The 20,335-nt window shown below is 43.1% G+C and overlaps 1 protein-coding gene across 1 annotated transcript in view; it reads left to right on the forward strand.

The window, feature by feature from the left end:
* The window catches only part of KCNIP1 (potassium voltage-gated channel interacting protein 1), a 229,660-nt gene that overhangs the window by 192,124 nt on the left and 17,201 nt on the right, over positions 1–20,335 (forward strand). The gene's annotated exons all lie outside the window — the stretch shown is intronic.

The following is a 20,335-nucleotide window of genomic DNA, read 5'->3' on the forward strand; positions in this document are numbered from 1 at the left end:
GACCCAGGAAATACGCCGGCAGAGAGAGAAGGAAATCAGGCACCAGATGGGAGCAGGAGTACATGCAAAGGTATGAAAATGTCACCCAGGAAGTTGTGTTGGGGGAACAGCAAGTACCTCTAGAGAGTGAGTAGATGTGTAGCGGGGTGACAGGGAGTAGGAGAGAAGCAACAGATGAAACCTGAAAGCTAAGCAGGGAGCAGATCATAAAGGACCTTGACCACCTCATTAAAGAGCATGGCCTTTGTCCTGCGGGCAGTGGGGAGCCATTAAAGGCTTTAAAGTTGGGGACATATTCAGATGTATTTCCTTTGACCACTTTGTCTTCTCCTTCCCCACAGCCTTTACACAAGAGATTCCTGAAAAGCTCCACCCCATCTTCCCCCCACCACTTAGAATCACACACACACACACACACACACACACCCCTTCTTTCCTATCTAGTGAGCTCCCATGGCTTTAGATTCCATGCCCGCCATCACTCCCTCAGGGAAATCTTCCCTGACTGCCCACACTACACCAGAGCCCCCTGCCACTCCCTCCCATAGCATCAAATAGCTCCACCTTACAGAACTTCTCAGTTATAATTTTGTATTTGTGTCTGTGATTCTGAGGTTAAGTCTCCCATGCTCCAAACCATAACCTCACTGGGAACAAGAACCACATCTGCCTTTGCTCACCATTGTAATCACATTGCCTGTCAAAGTGCCTGGCGTGTACTAGATACTCCATCATTAGGTGCTCTATGAATGACTGTTTAACAAAGATCCTTCTGCCTAGTCATGCAGAGAACCCATTGGTATGGTTGAGCCTACAGGCTGAAGGCTGGACCTTTGCAGTAGCCCTTAGGGAAGATACTGAGTATGTGAAATTGAGTCCCAGGGATGTTCATGCCCAATGCCCCAGCTAGGAAATGTCAAAGTAGGCATTTTTAACCCATGTCTATCTAACTGCAGAACCAAACTCCATTGACTATATTTTCTAATTTTCTGTATTCTTGATGCTGTGGCATTTGGGGCCTTCATCCTGGAAAGACTGCCCCCCTACAGAGCTAGTTAATTCCTAGGGATAACAGATGACTACTCTGCACGTGTACCTTTGTATGCAAGCCAGCCAATGCAGAGCCCAGACCGCAGCGGTCTCCTTTATCTAACTCTCACACACCAAGCCGATATTCTCTCTGCCCTAAATCACCCCAGGGCCAGGTACCAGACAACTAGGGACCACCCCTGTAGCCCAGAGGCTGCCACATTGTTCAAACTTTCCAATCCTAAGCTTTCTCAGCACACCTATCCTGCCTTGCCGATTCCTTCCCACAAAACCCCCAGCAAAGGCTCTGCGCCGTGCTGTCCCCTCTAATCCAGCTCTGCCTCCTGACTGACCCTGGTGCTTCCCTGTGTGGCCCTGCATTGGCATACTGTGCCTCCCATTTCTAGGGATCTGTGAGTATAAACTTCTTCTTCATGACAGTCATTTTCACGTCTGTGTGTCTTAAGGTACCTGATTAAAACAAATCCTGGGTATGAATGTTACCACAAAAGCCCTTTAATGCATTGAATGCAGGTGTCCCGGCGTCCTAACTCCTTGAGGATGCAACTGTGCAGTGAACACTCTAGTCTTCATTGCTCTCAACATGGCTTCTCAGAAGGCACTCATGAATGTTTGAAGAAAATAAGCAGGAAGCTCTCAGGAGCCCTCTCTCCATAGCATCTGCTTTAGCCCCACACCGGGCCCAGGCGTGGAGCTTCTCCAGTGGCCTCGGGACCAACCAGTTTTACAAATTATCAACATCTCCCCATTAGCTGCTGCAATATTAAATTGTGTGACTGGAAATGAATGAATAATCCCACGGGCAAGTGAGGGAGACCAAGCAGCAGGGATTTAATAACAAGTCCTGCCCTCTCTCCAAGCTGAAGGTCTCCCTAATTAAATATTAAAAATCTATCCGCACAGCTACAGCAAAAAATTGCTTTTTCAGCAGCGTAGCTTTCAGAAACTTCCTCAGAAGACCAAAAAGCTGTGGGAATATCCTCTTGGGGACCCAGATGTGGAAGCAAGGGAGCCGCCACATGACAAGCACTCCTGGGCACCAGGCACAGGTCGTGCACATACCTTGTCACATTTAGTCCCCGTGAGGACCATGAGACCTGGGTTAGATCACATCCAAGTGACAAAGTTGGGATTTCAACCCAGTTTGATGTGGTTATAAAGCTCACGCAATATAACACAGCAGTTAAGAACATGGGTTTTGGCATCAAGCACACCTGGATTTGAGTCTCAGGTCTGTCATTTACTAACTGTGTGGCCTTGAGCAGATTACCTTACATCTCTGAGTCTCAGGTTCTTTGTCTTTAAAAGGGTAGCTCACAGGGTTTGGGAAGGGTTACGTGAGATAATATACATGAAGCCCTAGATGCTGGGCTGGTACCTAGGAAATGCTTCTGAAATGTCAGCTACTATTCTGACCAATGGAAGACCCTCCTCCCTCATTCCCACCCCCTGATATCTGAAAAATGCCTCCTCTAGACTAGAGGGCACCCTGTCCAAACCGCTGCTTCTAGCCGGGCTGTGTCTCTTTTCTTCATAGGTCAGGGAAGAGTTATCAAAAACTGTTTATCACCTGCTGTTTATCACCTGCTCCATGCCAGTTGCATCTTTGTTCATCAACTTATTGAAATCTCACAAGAGCCCTAAAATGTAGAGATGGTTTCTACTGTTTCCCAGTGTTAAAACTGAGATTGATGCATCTAACATGTTGCCAAGGCTACACAAAGATTCCCCAAGCCAGAGGTGCTCCATCCTCATCTGCCCACCCCCAATACCAGGGCTTCCGAGGTGTTCCACATTTGTTCTTTAAGTCGACTTAAAAATAACCTTCATGGATTTCTCCTTTTTAGAAATTTGTACTTAGTCATTGCAGAAAGTTTAACAAGTACACATATAACCGCCATCCAAACCCCAACCTTCACAGGTAGCCACTGCTAAAATTTTTATATATGATATGCTAGAGATAGGTAGATGACAGATAGATAGACAGAAATTTCCTATTTTATAAAGTCTTTTTTCCACTTCTAGGAATATTTCTGAGAAATGATATGAAATATGTACAGGGTTACCCACATCCTTAATCCTGGTCCCATTGCTTCCTAGCTTCCTAGACTTTGCTTCAATAATTATTACATCTCTTTTGCATATTTAATCTCTCCATTTTAATTACAACTACTAGGACCTGTTTCCCCCTTCAGGGTCATGGGCCAACTAAAATAAGAATAAAGAAGGAAGTTACTGATTAGCTAGAAAACAATCTTAACAGTCCTAGGAGATTTTCTTCAGCTTGAGTTTTCTTGACGCCATGGAGTCAGGTCTCCAGCCAAGCCTGACTCAGCCTATGGCATTCTAAATAGGCATAACCATGCCCAGGCATTCCAGCTGAAACTTCAAATATCTCAAATTGTAGGTATTATTAGTAACTGATAGGGAGAAAAAGACTTTCCTCCCTTTCCCTCACTTGCAGAGAGCTGGGACCAAGTCTAAGGTCTCAGTCCTGTTTGCTTAACAGAGGCTCTCTATTGCAAGGAGCCAGCAAGGACAGGAAGGATGCAAAGCCATCAGGCAGAGACCTGCACTGCAAAGCCATTCTCCATGCAGTCCCAGCAAGTGGGAAGGGGCCAAGGATGCATCAGTTCTCTTATGATTAACATCAGCCCTCATTGGGTGATTAATATTATAACTCATAGCTCTCCACTGGCTTCTCAAAAAGATAAAACCCTCTGTACTGTACTTGCTTTGCTGTTTGCCACTCCTAAAACTGTTCACATGGGCCCCAAGCCTGGCACAATATGGTCCATGCCCACCTCACACTCCTCTGTCCCTTATTCACCACGTCCCAGCCTCCAGATGTACTGGGGGGCTTTCTGTCATCTCCTAGATGCAGATGTCACCTCCCAGAGCAGGCCTCTTTTCTTCTCACCGCAGAGTCCTTGGAGAGGCTGTTCCTTCCCTCTGTCCTCACTCTCCACCTGGCCATCCCCTTCCCGGCCTTCTGGACTGCTACAGAGAAGCTCTGCAGTTACGGCTAGGTCTTTCTGTTTAAGTTCCTATGACATCCCCTGCCTTTCCTTTGTTTTTCCTTCACTTTGCTCAGTTGTAATTCAGAGATCATTCGCTTAATCTCTACCTTCACCCCAGGACACACATCACCCTTGTTCCCATTGGATTGGCCAATACCAGTCACATGATCATACCTAACTTCAAAGGAACAGGAAGTTCATCCAAAGGAGCAGGAAGTGCCTGGAAGGAGAACCAAAAGTAGTTTGTGATGAGCACCAGTGACCATCACAATATAATGTTTTGTTTGAAAAAACTTTGATTCCACAAAAACATCACAACAAACACAACTAGACCCATTGCACTACAAAACACCGATTGCACTGGGCCAGACTTAACTAGGACCAGCTTCCCAATGAAATAAATAGCATCTACTTACATTATCCCACTCAAAATGTAATGTTTTTAACCAAAACATTAAAATTATAATAGCAATCCATACATATAGCTTAAAAAAATATTTCAAATGGTAACAAAGCTGTAAAGTGAAAAGGAAAGTGTGCCTTCTCCTGCAGTGTCCCCACCCCGTAATCCCGTAGAATTGACCACTATAGACAGAATTTATCAGGCCTCGAGATGAAGGCGGGGGACCTGGGAAGGCTTCACAGAGAAGGCACGTGCAGAAGCTGTTTGGGTTTCTTATATTTGAGACTTAATTTTCAAAGGCTTCTATGATCCAACTTAAGCTTTACTGTAAGCCACTTTGAGACTTATGTCTAATGATGAGAAATACTGTTTCTCTCAGAAGGGCTGGGAATTCCAAGCCACAGCTCCAATCTGGGAAGTTTCATCAAAGCATCACTCCAAGCTTAACAGTTGCCACCCACCACTCAGATTAAATACCTTCAGAGCCCTGTGACCCACTAATGCATTCACAAACTAACTCAGCTAATTAACCCTGGCTCCTTCATCCTCTTAATCTACAAAAGCCTTCCAGTTGGCCAACCCTGGCTAATGGAGTGTTATGTGGGCTCTTTGTAGGTTGCACCCCTCTCATAGCCAAGCAAAGACACCTATTAGAAAGCTGAGGCCCCTGCACTAAAGTGAGGAGGGGACTTCACTGAGTGCCTTCTACAAGTCAGGTGCTTTCTGTGCAGGGGTTCCTCTGATTCCAACAGCCTGGGAGATGGGTGGTACTGTGCCCATTTCACTGTGAGTCTCAGAATACAGAACTTGCTCAGGCTCGTCCACTATGAAGCGGCAGGGCTGGGATTCAGACCTGACTATTTTGGCTGCAAAGCTTACCATTATTCCCCACTTACTGATGCCTAATTGGGTTGCCGCCTTCCCCGACCACCCTGTATAAAATAGTGCCTCCCGTGACCCATTTCTCTAGTCCTGTAACCCTGCTTTATCGTCATTCACAGGACACATCACCGCCTCTCTTCACTTCTTTATCCCCAGTGCCTGGAAGAGTGACTGGCATCTAGTAGGCACTCAGTAATTATTTGTTGAAGGAGTAAATAGTGCTGTGAAAAAAATACTGGATTGCCAGAAGGACTGATCTGAGTTCAATCCTGCTCTGCCAGGAATCCAGTGTGTGACCTTGGACAAGTCCGGTTCCCTCTCTGGGCCCCGGGAGCCATATCTGTGAAGTTAGAGGGCAGGATCAGTGTACCTCTCCGTAACTCATATGCTCTGGGACTTCTACAACTTGTCACCCATAGTGAAGGCTACCCTCATACTCAGAAACAGGAAACAAAATTAGAAATGCTAAATGGATGGCAGAGTTTGAGGCAGGGGAAGTTATGGGGAGAAAAAGGCTGAAGCCACTTGGTGTCTTCCCTCCTGCCACAGACTGGGCTCTGTAAATCCTCAAGTGCAGAAAGTGTGAGAAGCTTGGGTAGAGGAATGTAGCCCCTGATTTGCTGAGACAGAGGAACAAACACAAAGACACAGGAGTGGGCCCAGGGGAGACCCATAGGGTGGTCCTTTATGCCAGTAAGTATCTGACTGTCAATCAGATGATGAGATTAGTCTTCGCACTTCTATTCACCATCTTGATAACCTCAGGGATGTCTCATAAGATCTCTGGTTCCATTTCTCTTAATAAAAGGGAATAATAATATTTTCTCTGAACCTCAGTTTTCTCCTCTGTAAAATGAAAATAATATAACACGTATCTCACAGGAGCTAAGCGATGTGAAGAGTGCTCTGTAAAATAGAAGGCTGAAATGTACTGAAACAGAACCTGTATGTCAACCCCATTCTTGATGCATGTGATGTTAGCAGCACAGAAGCATCATCTAAGGACACAGCCTGAATCTGCACAAAGGTCCTCTCTAATCACAGGGCACCCTTTTTTTCTCCATGTTGCCTGGAACCCCAAAAATGAAATTCGGTCACGTTTCTAGAATATCACAAAACACACAAAAGTCACTTGGAAAAACATGGTATGGGGTAGGAGAGAGGGGCTGTTAAACAGGACCACAGACTCAGGCAGTTAATGTAAATGAATGATGATAGATAACAACCCTCCCTTGGTCTTAGCGTTGGAGAGGTAATAGGGAGTAGTAGGGTCTGCGGTTTACTAGAGTACACTTGCTCGGTCTAGAGCGAGCAGCTTCTCCTCCGCTCCAGCCAGTTGTGCTATGTGATAATGCAGGCCTGCAGAGCTGTAACTTCAGATTTCTAGAGAGAAGCCAAAATCCATATTTTATGTGAAATAAATGTTGGCAAAATTCACATTTAAAAGGAGTGAGATAACAACTGTACCCTGGGGACTGCCAGATTGTGATTTCTGAACTAAACTGTCAAATGATGGAATTAGCCACTAAATTAGCCAGCTGCTTTCCAGATAGTCTCTTGGCTGCTGTCTTGGGACTCTTAATGTAATTCCCATTCAGCTCCTAATAGCTCTACACACTTTTAGCAAATAATGAGCCCTTACTATTCACCTACTATATGCAAAGCAGATACTAGACATCATATAGTAGGATACTAAAAACAAAACAAAAATAAGGACAAGACATAGTCTCCCTACCCCCACTCCACCTCACCTCACTCCTGTAAATGTAAACTGCAACACCCAAAGGTAGATTCTGATAGCTACTGGGTGATTGTTCAGAGATAAGAAGTGCTTCAGGAGTTTGGACAGACCGAGAGCTTTCCATGTGGTGGGTTTTGGGAGCTGCCCGGAGGAGATGGCTCTTAGGTTTCAAGGGTGCCTGGGATTGCGATCAGCTGATCACATGCTTTGGCAGAGATGGGGGTCCACATACCAGTAGAATCTGCAGCTATTGCAAAAGATCCATGCCGTGTAGTTGTGGGGAATTGTTCTGGAAAGCTAAACTGGGCCCCCAGGAGAGACTCTTCAACGCCAGCTGGGGAATCTGGGCTTTATCCTGAAGATTCAGCAGAGAGGTGGTGGGTTGTACTGGGGTGAATTTGATGGAGAGGGACCCCCTTATCCTGCTTTCTCGAGGATGAGAAGTCTGGGGGTAGGCTCCAGGGGCCCCTCCAGTTTCGACTCTTCACCTCTTGTGTTTTATTTCAGTCCACACAGAATAAACAAGCAGGACGGAGCTTCCCCAGACAGTCTCATGCAGGCTGTGCTTAAGTGGGGCTGTGCAGGGGGTAGGGGTGGGGCTGTGGGGTGGAGGAGGCCTTCGTGGTAATGACCTGGATCCTGAAACAATTCAGAGAGGCAGCAGGGCTTTTTTAACAGGCAGTCTTTCCTTTTTTTTAACGATGGTTTCATTTTACATTTTTATTGGCCCTGCACTGATTGTTCTCGGGCTCTCTGATGGGATATGAGATGTACTGACATTTATAGAAATCAAAACATTAATAAATCACGAAGTTCATAACGTCTGATTTGCTTCTAAATGAGACAGAACTATTATCACCATAAAGTTGCACATAAAATAGGCCCAATTGTGATGTACTGTGTAGTCTAATCAAAGGCATTTGAGTGAATAACCTTTCCACCAAAGAAGGAAACAATCAAAGCTGAATAACGTCATTAATAATTCAAGGTGTGTCTGCCAAGTCTTCATTTATTAAGTGCACGGTTAACAGGCTTCCGAGCTGAGTCCTGGAGATGACACCTTGCCACCTTCTCCCTGCCTCTGGGCAGGCAGGCAGACATTCTCAGACAACCTGGCTGCAGTCCTTGCATCTGGCAGCTCCTGTTCCAGTTGAGGGTAACATCCAATTCCCTTCTCCAGCTACGAAATGGACGATAGCGAGGCACACTGTGTCTGTATGATTAAGGGCAGAGGGCATAGAGCCATGTAATAACTCTAAGGGAGAAGAGGCAGGAAATTTCCTCAGTGACCGGCAGTTATTATGTCTATTTGCTAACCGCGCAGGCCCTGCATTTCTGGTGTCCACCACCCACAGAAGCTCTGCCCTGTTTCCTGGCTGTCTGCAGACCGAGATGCTTAACAGCTCTTTCATCCAGAGTCTTGTGTTTGCTTAGGTCCATTGCAGTTAATATAGAATGATAATATTCGCTTTAGCTAGTTAACGTCCAACCTGAACTGGCAACTGGGTGCCTATCTGACAGAGTAAATCACAGAACAAGAAAATTTTCCTATATCGAAGAGAAGCACACGTAATTAACTAGATCCATCAGAAAAGTTGTAATCGTGACCTAGAAAGTGTCTAACAGACAGGATTATTGGATTCTGCTGTTGAGAATGACCCTTAAAATCACAATCTTAATACACTAGAAGGCGGGAATAACATTTTTGTGCACCTGCTGTATGCAGAGAGCACTTTATATATCTTATCTCTTTAGATTCGCAGCTACAAGATGGGTATGATTATAACTCAAATTAGTCTAATGACCACATACCTCCTAGGGACAGTGAGATGATTAGATCAATTCTAAAACTATTAGCGTGCTCTCTGAGCTCACCAAGACAGGCACTTACTATGAGGATGCATTAATACTGAATTCCAGAGAAAGCTCACGTGGCCAGTCTCCATTATTTCCCTGCTTGTGATTATTCTATATGGCATACAGGAGTTTATTTTTCCACTAACAAAGAAAGGGTTTATTTGGTTGGGTTACAGGGGCTAAACCTACTCTGTGAAATTGAGTATTTCACGAATATTGAACGGGTTTTCAGGTCTTTTGTACACGAATTTGGGATAGTTGAGCGTAAGACAGCTCTTCTAAAATAGTAGCTAGAATGTGATGGAGTCAGGTCATACTGGTGAATCATGGGTTTCACTTCCCAAATCCATATTCAGTGACTTCATGTTGATAGTCTGAACTAGGCTATGATGGGAATATTTGCACCAAGGATATTGGAAAATTGTGTCAAGCAGGCTTCTCCCCACTCCCCCAAGAGCCAGTTGTTAAACACTTACCAGCGCATCAAAGCAAGCCCTCTGCTTGGAAACCGTCACTCAGGAAGTTGTCAAGTTATCTGGGTGGCAGTTAACTACTCTTCAAAAAGCAGACTGAAAGACTGACACCTTAGCCTGACCTTGATCCAATGACTTTCCATGAATGAGAAAATTCTATGCCAACTTGGGATAAATCTTATTCACATGGCAATTTTACTTTTCCTTTGAGTAATTCCTTCAGCCTCTCTCTGTACCTTCATTTTTCCATCTTAATACTAAAAGCATCTAGACACTGTTTTTTCCTCTTCCTCATTTGCAGTAAATCATTTTAGCCTCCCAGTCAAGAGAAGTAACAAAATCCCACCCATGTAATCCTCTGATTTCCTGCAGAAATATTCTAGAACCACTCATCCTGTGTAGTATGCCCTCTGTCCCCAAAGCAGGGCAGCCACTGCTCATTAACTGACAGTCCCCATGTGCTGGAACTTCCGAGCAATGTCCAGCTGAGACCAAAGGAGACATGGTGGGAGGTTTCCCCACTACTTCCTGAATACTAGCTGGTGGCAGGATATAACTACTTCCCCCCTAGAGCTGTAGAAACTGCTGGAGCTACCTAAATAAATCATCAAAAGTTTCATCCTGGGACACTTTTTCCAGACAAAGAGGTCCACTTACAACATTATATAGAGATTTTCGCTTGTGTCTGAGACTGCAGTGAACCTGACATTTATTTCTACTCTGCAGCCTGGTCGGGGGCTTAGCTGGACAGAAGTGTTTGCTTTGGAGATGAGGGGACACAAGAGTCCCTAATAGATGTAGCCTTGCTCCTTGTCCTGAAATACTGTTTAGGGCTCCTTCTTCCTGCCAACCCTGGGATGTAGGTGACTTACTTCTTTCCCAGGAGTTTCTTTGTTTTTTCCTTCTTGGTGAAAACTGTGTGAATGTTACACTGCCACACAATCAAAAGAACGGTGACTTACATCACAATCTGTGTAGTGATTTTGTGGACTTTTAATAATTGCATTACATTCCTGACAATTTCTACCACTACCACCACCCCCAAGAAGTGCAAGGTGCATCTGACATGCCCCTTCCACACACCCAGTGTGCTGATCTGAAGGCCACCCTCAAAAACACCCCCATTTGAGGAGAAAGGTCAGAGAACTGAAATACTTTCTCTCTGTCTCTCTCTCTCTCTATATATATATGTACATATATACATACACACACACACATATATACATATATATATTTCAAGTATATTTTTTTTTTTTCTTTTTTTTTTTTTTTTTTTTTTTTTGCGGTACGCGGGCCTCTCACTGTTGTGGCCTCTCCCGTTGCGGACCACAGGCTCCGGACGCGCAGGCTCAGCGGCCATGGCTCATGGGCCCAGCCACTCTGCGGCATGTGGGATCCTCCCAGACCGGGGCACGAACCCGTGGCCCCTGCATCGGCAGGCGGACTCTCAACCACTGCGCCACCAGGGAAGCCCTATATATATTTTTTTGAGACATTTCATCTGGAAAACCTCCCATCTGATGGAAGTAGCAATACTCAAATATTATTTTTGGTAGGACTCTGTTTTTTTCAGAACATTTTCAGGACTAAGGTGTAAATGAATGAGAAACATATAAATTCAATTTTGTTTAAAAGGGTCAGGAGGGTTTCAAGATTAAGAGAACCAATGCTTGGAGCAAAACATGATTTGAGTTTTATTGAACCAAGAAGACTGAAAAAAATGTCTGGAACACTCAGAAAAATCTTTATCAAGGCTCAGCACTCCTGGGACTCATCGTTAAGTTTATAAAATTCAGAGCTGATGAGTTGTGTGTGTGTGTATCTGCTTGAGCTTATGACTCACCTCTAAGCCTTGGCTGTAAGAATCTCAGCTTCCAGGATTATACTTAAGGGTCCAAATGGAGCTTATTTCCCCCTCTGCTCCACACAGACACCAACAAGGATCTTCACCCCTGATTACCTTGGGGTAATTTGTCAATCAAAAGATGGTGTTAAAGTTGCCCGGAATAAACCAACAAACTATGTATAGGGGAGAGTAAAAAATTACATTTTCAAATGCCAGCATGCTATCACTAATATAGTCTCCAATGTAACGAACATAGTTTAGGCAACATTAAAAATGAATCTCTGGAAACACGAAAAATATGATAAAAGAGATAGCACAGCATTCAATTTCATGCACACTGTCACATAAATTATTTGCAGCTCGAGTATGTTATGCTCTTTTAAATTTCCCTCTGGGTACAGTTTTAATGGCATCCTACAAGTTTCAATATGTCATATTTTCATTGTCATTTACTTCAAAATACTTTCTGATTTCCATGAGATCTCTTCTTTGATACATGGGACACTTAGGAATTAGAACCATGTTGCTTGATTTCCAAACATTTGGAGATTTCCTTGTTTTCTTTTTACTCTTGATTTCTTGTTTAATTTCCCTTTGGACAGAAAACATTCTGAATAATTTCAGTTCTTTGAGCTTTTTTGAGATTGGCTTTAGGAGCCAGGAGATGATCAATTTCGGTAAGTGTTCTATGTGCACTTGGAAAGGGTGTGTATTCTATGATTGTTGGGTAAAGAGATCTACATGTGTCAGTGAGGCCAAGTTTGTTCATTGTGTTGCTCATATCTTCTATACGCTTATTGATCTTTTGTTTTATCAGTTTCTGAGAGAGGTGTTTTAAAATCTCCAATTCTTTATGAATTTGCTATTTCTCCTTTTGGGTCTGTTAGCCTTTGCTTTATATGTATTTTCAAGTTATTCTTTTTTTTTTAATTTTTTAATTTATTTATTTATTTATTTTTGGCTGTGTTGGGTCTTCGTTTCTGTGCAAGGGCTTTCTATAGCTGCGGCAAGTGGGGGCCACTCTTCATCGCGGTGCGCGGGCCTCTCACTATCGCGGCCTCTCTTGTTGCGGCGCACAGGCTCCAGACGCGCAGGCTCAGTAGTTGTGGCTCACGGGCCTAGTTGCTCCGCGGCATGTGGGATCTTCCCAGACCAGGGCTCGAACCCGTGTCCCCTGCATCGGCAGGCAGATTCTCAACCACTGCGCCACCAGGGAAGCCCTCAAGTTATTCTTATTGCATACTAATTTAGAATTTTGTTATGTCTTCCTAGTGAATGGCCCCTTTCATTATGAAAACTCCCTCTTTCTCTCCAGCAAAGCTTCTTGCCTTAAAGTTTATTTTAGCTGATGTTAAAATAGCCATGACAGGATTTCTTGATTCGTATTTGCATGCTGTATCCTTTTACATTCTTTTAGTTTTGCCTTTGCTGTGTCTTTATGCTTGCAAGCAGCATTTAGTTAAGGTTTGGTTATAACTTGAAGATTGCTCTCTTGTATGGAAGATTTTCTATTTGTTTTTGTACTTCAGCAATTGTACTGTGATGTTCTTAGTGTGGTTTTTCTTTGTGATTATCTCCTTGAGGTTTGTAGTCTTGAATCTGTGGCTTGATTTACTATATCCATTTTTAAAATTCTCATTTATTTATCTCTTCAAATATTGCTTCAGCATCATTCTTTATCTCCTTCGTTTTTGGAACTCCAATTATACCTAAGTTAGAATTTTTCATCATGTCTTATGCTCTTATCTGTACTTCCCATTTTTTTCTCTCTTGTGCATCAGTAAGTATATTTTTCTCTCAACCTATCTACCAAATCATTAATTTTCTCTTCATCTGTGCATAACCTACCGATAAATTGGTCTATTTAGTTGCTGATTTTGTATAATACACTTTTCAGTTCTAGAATTTTAAACTTACTTTCTTGTATATATTCTGGTCCTCTGGTAGAATTCTTCACCTTTTTTATCTATTTTCTTGAGCATCTTTCATTATTATTTTAAAGCCCATGCTTGATTGGTCCAATATCTAAATCCCATAAATCTATTACTACATTGGTATATTCTATCTGTTTCTTTTGGTCCTGTCTCTTAATATGCCTGGCAAGTTTTCAATGAAAAGTGGACATTAGAATAAAAAATCTGTAAACTACCTAGCTGAGCCTTCAACTTCTAGGAGGTAACAGAGTAGGGGCAGATAAACTTAATCCAAACAGGGGCTGAGCTATCTTGAGGCTGGATTTCAATCTTTGTAAGGCCTGATCTATTTCTAACTTGTTCTTGCTCCTAGTATGTAATCCTTTAGGGGTCAAACTGAAAGCCTGGGTGTTTACCAGGAACCCTCCTCCTAGGAAGACCCAGAACTCCAGCACTTAACTCCCAACACTGTGAGCCTGCCCGAAGCTCTGTTTGGCCGTGGCTTTTGCTCAGTTTCTCTTGACCTGTGTCACTTAGGAATTAGCAAAAGCCTTGAGGGAACAAGCAGCTAGAGCTACCAGGCTCATGTCTCTGTGGCCCCTCCAGTCTGGGCCCCTCAAGTCCTGAATGTCTTTGTGGCACTGATCCTTTTTGTCTTCCCAGATTGCTGAGAGTTCTGCTCACATTCTTTGCTTAGCAGACCATTTTAGCTCAGTTTCTCAATCTCATTACCCATGCCACTTTAAACGCACTTGAGTTAAAAAGCAGCATTGATTGTCAGACTCACTTTAATGAGTTTTTCTTCCCTCCAGAATCATGGCTTCTAAAGTTCAGGCTATCTTGGTAGCTCTCCAAACAGACGTGATTTTCTTAATCCTCCTTTTGTAGCTTTTCTCAGTGGGAGGTCAGCTCTGCTACAAGAAAGTTTACAATTCCAGGGCCTTTTCGGCTTCTGTGCCTTTTCATATGCTGTTCCTTTGTCCCTCTTCCTTCAAGACTCAAAGAAATTATCACCTCCCCTTGAAATCTTCCCTGCGGCCCCTTCTGGTCTCCTCCATCCAAGTGGCATTAGTTAAGAGCTTCCTCCTCTTGGCTCCCAGTGTCTTAGCCATATCCACACTGCTTGGAATGATTTGCCAGTGAAGAATTCCAGACCAGCAATTCACAATATTCTACAAACAGGCATATTATATTTGGCCCATGCTGTATGTATAAATGTTAAATTCATTGATTACAGCTAGGAATCAGGACACAAATCATCTTTTAATAGTAGCATCTCTTGAAAAATCTGAAGATCTGGACTCACCAGGCTTAAATTCTACGTGACAACAACTGGCTGCATAACAGCTATTTCCCTTTCATGGGGCAATGGCTCGCCAGTTCTCAGTCCCCACCACTCTCTATGGCTGTACATACATCATCCAATTCATCTAAATTACCTACCAACTAATATTGGCATTTGAGTTTGTAATTCTTGGTCTATGTGTGTGCCCTACCCATCAGTCTAAGAACTCCATATGAACAGACATTATATCTTTTCATCTGTCTCCCAATACCTGTCACATTCCTGGCATGCCAGAGAAGCTCAGTCCATAGTTTTAGACATACCTCTGCAAGAATGCTGCTACCCTAGCATTTTTAGAGCAGTAAAACTATTCTGTAGGATACTATAATGGTGGATACATGGCATTAGACATTTGTCAAAACGTATAGAACTATACCACACAAAGAGTGAACTCAAATGTAAACTATGGGCTTTAATTAAAAATAATATATCAATCCTGGTTTTTCAATTGTAACAAATATACCACACCAATGCAGGATGTTAAAATAGGGGACACTGTGAGGGTGGGGTACATGAGAACTCTCTATTTTCTGTGCAATTTTTCTATAAACTTAAAACCGTTCTAAAAATAACCTCTACTAGTAGGGCTTCCCTGGCGGCGCAGTGGTTGAGAGTCCGCCTGCCGATGCAGGGGATGCGAGTTCGTGCTCCGGTCGGGGAAGATCCCACATGCTGCGGAGCGGCTAGGCCCGTGAGCCATGGCCGCTGAGCCTGCGCGTCCGGAGCCTGTGGTCCGCAACGGGAGAGGCCACAACAGTGAGAGGCCCGCGTACCGCAAAAAAAAAAACAACAAAAAAACCTCTACTAGAAAAACAAATAAATACAAATGCTACCTATCAGAGTGATAAAAGGGGGCAACTAAATCCAGCAAAATAAGTTTCTCCCATGGGATTCAGGTCAGGAGACAAGAGCAGAAATACCAAAGGACACCCACCTATACCACCACTTTTAGGGGCAGCAGGAAAATAAGGCTTTCCTGCCTGGGGCTGTGGGTAAGGAGTGACTAAGACACACTTAAAGTGGTGGCTGGTCTGCCATATGCACTCTTAGTCAGGGATACTGGAAAGACAGGAGGAAGTTCACATAATAGCCTACAGAGGAAACTAGGCTGGCCCCCAAATCGGTCCAAAAAGGCCAGCAGGAGAGCAGCAAATAGAGCCTGTTTCCCACTCTCTGGGACGTGGATCCACCCTACTTCACCGTGCAATGGAGGATTTTCCAGGTCTGATGTTTTTCCTTATGTTTTACATTCTGTGTAATAGGGGATTTTGCCTTCAACCGCCCTGCCCACTCATCCGAATGTGCTAATTCATTTTTTCAGTAGCCCTTTTTCCCCTTCTGCATCTGTGTTACTTATCAAGCTTGAGAAGGAAAGACAGAAGCAAAGACTTGTAGATTGTAAGCTCCATGAGAGCAGGGAACAGGGTTGTTTCATTCACTGAGATACACATAGTAGTTACTTCATTGATAGTTGTTGAGTGAATGAATAAAGAATCCTGCAAGAATGCAGTTTCAAATCACAAAGTGGCAGAGCGTGGCAATGGGGCCTCCGTTGTGGAGGGTTATCTTATAAGCCACTCTTCAATCAAACATGCAGGTATTTCCAAGGCCCATCCACATCCGTTCATCCTCTGCCCCATGCCATCCCACCTCTCTTCGGGCTGCATGGCTGCGGACATGCTCAAGGAGCTCCCTGCTGGGAGCCGTGGGCACCGCAAGGTGACCCGTTGCTCTTACCTGTTCTGACCATGGGAGAAGGTCAGTCCCAGCTCTGCTAACAATAGACTTCTTCGCATATGTCAAGCTGGATGGCGACCTGGACACCCTCAGAGCAGACTTTCCATGGAAACTAAAAGCGTGTTTTGCTTGTTTGATGAGTGGTTTTGGTAAAATGTTTTCTTACTTTTTCCTAGACATCGCCTGGTGGTATTACCAGTATCAGAGAGGTAAAAAAGTGTAAACTAACTTGACTACCTTGCTCACATTACTTTCAGCGGGAGAGCTTCTTAATCAAGTATATATTTTGTAATTAGTCTTCTCACTGACCAACTTTCTGGGCCCCTTAACAACAAACCCCACCTAAACAGAAAGAGTTGGAAACATTCTTTTAGAGACAAGTTACGGGAAAAATTTTGCTCCCCTTAAGAAACTGATATGTTTTTCTCTCACAGACAATAAGATACATGTAAAATCTCAGAGCCAATTTGTGGCTCAAGTGTAGGAACTGCTTAGAACAAATGACCTGGATTTCTACGTTCTCTTTTTCCCCCGTGGTCTCGACCTCCTCATCTAATCAATATTTTCTGAGGCAGTTTTTCCTATTACCTTATGTCTTTTTATTTTATTATATGTATTTCATATAATCAGCTTCAAGTCCTTTGTGAAACAAAGCAGAATGTGTTTAAATAAACAAATGGTGAGGGAGAGAGAGGCGGTAGCCTGGGTGATGTGAGGTAGGAGAATGGTAGTGGGTGGAAGGGCAAGTAGGTATAGATCAGGAGCCCAAAACTCAGACGCCTGCAGGACCAAGCAGGGAACACAACTGAAGTAAGTGAGCCGGGGGTGAACAGAGGGCACACTAGAGGCTTTCACTGCTCAGAGGGATCAGCCCCTGCTCAGCACTGATAAGCTGTTACCTTGTGAGAAGGTGAGACCAAAGTTGTCAGAGAATCCCATTTTCAAAGAGAAATCAGAAATCCAAACTTGTGCATGAATCTCTCAACTTTAAATGTTGGAAATTCCAAACAAAATTAAAACACATTTTATGGGCCAAACAAGACCTGTCTTTGGACTGTGTTCATGCCAATGACCAACACTTTTGTAACCTCAAAACTAAATGGTTGGTTACACAATCCAATCCAGAGACCCCATGACGGAGAAAATATTTTCCAGTACAGGAAGAAGGAGATGGTCACAGCCGTGGTCTTTGGTCGTGTAATGCTTATGGACCTAACAGAGGAGACCCTCAGCAGAGAGAAGACCAAAGACTTGGGCCGTCCTATTGCTCATAGTCCAAGGGCCTCACTTGTACACGGGCACAGAGCTTGTCAAGAGCAGAACTACTGCAAGGATGCTTACAATCAATTTGCAGTTTTGTGCTCGAGGGAAGCAGAAGCCATTGTAGAGGCACGTGGAAGCCAGATCTATAAAACAGGCCCTGGACTGGCTGGATTTGAGGTCCAGTCCTGTCACCAGCTGGCTCTGTCACCTAGGACTCAGGCAAAGCCAGTTAGTGACAGAGTGTGGAAGACATCTCCCGTAATAGAAGTCCTCAACACGGGCTCCCTGTGTCTGAAAGATACAGGAACTCATGGAAAGTACAGGCAAAATGCCATGGGTAGGTGCATTTTCTTTTTCTAAGAGGGCCTATCGCTTTCATCCACACTCAGAAGAGTCTGTGACCCCAAAACATTAAGGTCCACATAATCTGAATCATCTCCTCCAAACTTCCCTTCAGTCTGGGAATTACCTGTGTAGCATCCTCTACAGTTGGTTATTCTATCTTGCTTTAACTGCCCCCAGTGATAGATTGTTCGTCACTTTTTAAGGTACTTACAGTTAGAAAACTCTTGATCTGTTAGGACCCCCATCTTCCTAATATTCTGATGGAGAGGGTAATGTTCTCCCACTTCCCACCACACACAAAGTTTTAGTGGGACAACGGGCATGAAAACATTTTACAGAGCAAAAGTAGTTTACAAACAAAAGGTATTCTGATTTACTCTTGTTAGGTAGTGATCACCATTGTATTAGATCTCTGGGTTAATTTTTATCTTTATCATCCAAACTCAACCTGACTTAGTAACTGGCTCAACATTATTTTTAATAATAAAAATAATAATAACAAGCAACACTTGGCCTCAGAAACTCTTAACAAACCTCAGAAGAAACTGTCAAGGAGGCTCGCATCTGTTAATTCTGTTTCCTCTTCCTCCAACCAGACAGCTGGGCCACCCCCCTTCCCTTGGTGGGACCGCCTGGATAGCACTCAGAGGCTCCCTGGGGGAAAGCAAGGATTTTAAAACCTCCACAGCCCCTTTCAGAGTTTCTTCAGAATATATTTACAGTGGCCAGAACCATGAAGCATACAGAGAAAGAGAAGGGAGAGCTGATGTGAGGGAAAAGAATGCTTAAATTATGCAGAAGCCATTGTAGAGGCACCCATACGGTTGCTACAAGTGTAGGCAAATTAAATTAGTGTTTTCCATTTCCAAATCATGACCATGAGAGTCACAATCAGCACATTTTTATAAAGGAATGATTAAATTTGAGAACAGAGTATATCCCACATTACTGAGGGAAAGTACCATTTCATGAAATGGTACTCTATTTCATGAAACCCTTGCTTCAAAACATTTTATAAAATTTTCCCTTTATGTATACTGGATTGTGATGTAAATTGTAATTCTTACTATGAAACACAGTAAAAAGAAATTCAAGAACCACTGGTTGAAGTCCCTAACACCCACCGTGCGGGCGATTTCCCAGCATCAACATCTTGAATCCCAAATATGTAAATTTCCTTCAGCAACTGATGTTACCATAGTCTGACAATTAGAGGGTGATGAAGAAGCAAAACAAAACAAAAGCTTGGCAGTCAATATTCAGATGTTACAGAATCTCTTCGATACAGAAACTGATCCTGCTGGTCAGACAGTAAACAAACCAGTTCTATCTTAATGAAGTGGTTTTAATGTTTGATATATCTATAACCAGTGCATTCGTAAGGAAAGAGACAGTTACCAAGTGCAGTTTCTGAGTCAGAAAGATTCTCTCAAATTTCTGCAAAGAGATTTCCCTGAGCTTGTGAAGAATCTAATCACAGTCAATACTGAAAAAAAAAAAATCTTTTAAGCTTCTGGATAAGATAAACTCGGAAATGTATACTAGATGCCTTCAAAAATACACCTTTTCTTCCAAAAATACATTTGTGTCTTCCTTATTTACATTTTAATATAACTTTCACCTCTTTTCAGGGTTAAACATCTGTGCATTTTTAAAAATAAAATTGCTATTAAATCTAATGCTAGGAAATTTAAACCAACAACTTGAATTCTAATTTTAAATGAGTTGAAAATATATGTGAGTATTCTGAATTAGACTTACGTGGGGTTTTTTGTTTGTTTGAGAATGCTGCAGTATTTAAGTAATTGCTACTTAACTTGTTAGCTAGAAACATAACAGTATTTAAAGGCTCTATTCAAATTATAAGGAAATTGGCCACTTCCAGCTGTTTTGCATAAACAGAGTCTTATTTATATTGAATAATCTGCTTTACTCTCTGTAGGATAAGATGATATATGTTTCCCAGTATGTAAGAAAGATGACAGTTGGGAATTGTTACCAGGTTCTTCTGTCTCTCGCTTGGAACCTTACCCAAACGTCCATTACCTTAGAGAGGAGATAAAAGATATAAACTCACTTTGACGGATTCCTTTTGCATTGAGATCAGCGTCTCAAAGGAAAAGTGACAATTGCGGAGAGAATCTGATGCAAAAAGACTGACACTGGCTAGGGAAGTGCACACAGTGTAATGCACCTGCTCATCCTGTTCTATCAGATAGAAACTCAGCCTGTCCTCACTCTGCATCATCATGGAGTGATGCCCATCTCATGACTACTCTTGCCAGCCCCTATTTATCAATACATGGATTTGGTGCTACCTGCATGGCAACAATGGGCCAAGAAGGTTAGATGGAGGAAAACACTCACTTACCTTCTGTGATGGTAAAACGTTGTAAGTTACACTTATTTAGATTTTGTGATCCTACAGTAGGAGATGGACAGAGCAATGGGATACTTTAA

Source organism: Globicephala melas, chromosome 3, assembly GCF_963455315.2.
Source record: "Globicephala melas chromosome 3, mGloMel1.2, whole genome shotgun sequence".
NCBI lineage: Eukaryota > Metazoa > Chordata > Mammalia > Artiodactyla > Delphinidae > Globicephala > Globicephala melas.